We start from the raw sequence: 2640 nt of genomic DNA, 5'->3' as shown, positions 1-2640 counted from the left end.
GGCTCTTATAGTGACCTTGTTTTCCACACCCAAAACAAGTAATGGTAGCCAAAGCAGTTCTATTTGCATTGGTGGCAGGAGTCTTGGTACCATTTGTATTTGTAACGAGAGCCCTACAATCTTCAGCAAGATGACCCTTTCGATTACATTTGTTGCATACCACATTACAGTAACCAGAGTGATGTTTGTGGCATCGGTTGCATAAAGGATTTTGTCCTTTATAACCAAAGCTTAAACCACTACCCGTACCTTGCGTGTTTTCTTGTTTCTTAAAAGATTGTTGTTGGTTACCTCGATCATAATTTCCATTCCACTTTCTTTTGTTACCTGATACCTTCACATCAGTATTGGATACTTTCTTATCCATGATGACCTGATCCATTAGCTCGTTTGCCATGGTTATAGCTTCATGAATTGTCTTAGGTTTCGATGCTGTAACATTTGCTTTGACCTTTTTGGGCAAACCATCTTTGTACATTTCAATCTTCCGTTCTTCGGTTGGAACCAATTCAGGACATAGCAAAACTAATTCCATGAATCGCTGATTGTAGTTGGTGATTTCAGTACCAATAACCTTCAGACTTCGTAACTCATCTTCCAACTTCCTAACCTCGTTCCTTGGACAATATTCATTGATTAACATTGTTTTGAATTCTTCCCACGGAGTATCATAAGCTACATCTCCTCCTACAGCCTTCACATAATTTTTCCACCACGTGAGTGCACTATCTTGTAAAGTGCACGATGCGTATTTGGTCATGTCCTTTTCAACACAACCACTGATTTTGAACACAGTTTCCATCTTTTCTATCCACCGGGTTAAACCGATCGGTCCTTCTGTTCCACTGAATGATGAGGGCTTGCAAGCTTGAAAAGTTTTGTAAGTGCACCCCACACGAGGATTTGGGTTAACTGCAGCACCTCTTGCAGCCTCGACCCATAACATTCTGTCGTTCACTCGCTGATTGATGAGTTCCTGGATTTCTTGTTCCGTCATTCGGTTCAATCGCGCCATATTCTTCTATAAGAATGAAAAGAAAATAATTATTCACATGGAATATTATAGATGTAGTGTATATTTACAGTACATTATAGCTTATTAATAATATGAACCAGGTATTATTATAAAAGCCTTTTCTTCTTATTAGCGTTTTATAATTATATCTAGAGTAGTACCTACCCGTTAATGTCCATACTTAATAGCTTAGTACAGAATCAATTACTACCATCTAAATAATACTTAACCATGGAAAATTATTGCATTTCACACTTCACTATTTTACATATGCTTATCTTACATCGAACATTAAGCAAACCACACTAATAATATTATACAAAACATTATATGATCCCATGGTTTAATACGGCAGCGCATCGTTTGGTCTATTTTCTAAGACGTTTAGGTTCAAAGAATCGCTTAACGCTTATCCTGGCTGTCTGCCTATATTTTGGCTGTGGGACTGAAGAACTGGATGCCGGGATAGAACGAATAGGAATAGCGGGAATAGGGGTGGTAGTGTCTAGTGGAGTTGGTGCCACATCATCCTTATTAAACTCAGGATTTGAATTTTCTAATTCATTAGCCTTTCGTTTCTTTCCTAGTTCGAACTCTTCTTTTGTAATTTCCTGTATTTCTTCCTCGGGTTCACTTTCCTCCTCGGGTTCACTTTCCTCCTCGGGTTCACTTTCCTCCTCGGGTTCACTTTCCGGGTTCTCTATAGTCGGTTCATCCGGAATTTGTGAGTCTTCCCCAAAGATATTATTTTCGTCATCGGATAGGTTAATGACTGGAACACCATCTGAAGATTCTGGTTCGGAGTCGCTGAATGTGATAACAAGTTTTGAGCCCGACATCTATCACACAACAACTAACCCATTAGTACTACATAATATTTACATATAAATTTTAACCAACAATGATAAGCAATGGTTTTTAAATCAGACCCGGTCAAAGTCCAGACTTACTAATGTATCCTAACGACTTATCAGTTAGACACACTAATGCAAACCTGGTTCGCTAAGACCACCGCTCTGATACCACATGTCATAACCCGTCCTTAACCGTAAGAACGTGTTAGATAACGTATGATTTCATTGCGAGGTATTGACCTCTATATGCGACATTTTTAAAAGAAAAACTGCATATATTATACATTACAAACCATGATTCTTATTTTTGATACAAGCTTTGGACGAAATAAAGATGATTATCGTTTAGCGATAATCTTCGACTTACAAACTTTACAAATGATGATAACAACACGATTTCTAGCATATTTTACAACACAAGTTCTTGGATATGCAGTCTTATTTTTGACACAAATATGCGTACGCAAGATCCTGCTCAAATTCAACATAATGCAGCGGAAACTTCTAATTATCACCTGAGAATAAACATGTTTAAAACGTCAACATAAAGTTGGTGAGATATAGGTTTAGTGCCGGCAGCAATATATATATATAGACCACAAGATTTCGTATATAAACAGTTTAATAAAAATATTCTAAGTGGTTGAGCACTTGGTAACCATACTTAACAATTAATCACGTCGCATATTCCCTTTAATATGAAATCTTACTACACTGTACCAAGTGTAGTCACGAAACGAAGTACTGTGCAACCGTTGAATACTGGTCGTC

The sequence above is a fragment of the Rutidosis leptorrhynchoides genome, chromosome 2, assembly GCF_046630445.1.
Source record: "Rutidosis leptorrhynchoides isolate AG116_Rl617_1_P2 chromosome 2, CSIRO_AGI_Rlap_v1, whole genome shotgun sequence".
In the NCBI taxonomy this organism is placed as follows: Eukaryota; Viridiplantae; Streptophyta; class Magnoliopsida; order Asterales; family Asteraceae; genus Rutidosis; species Rutidosis leptorrhynchoides.
This window is presented reverse-complemented; position numbering follows the sequence as displayed.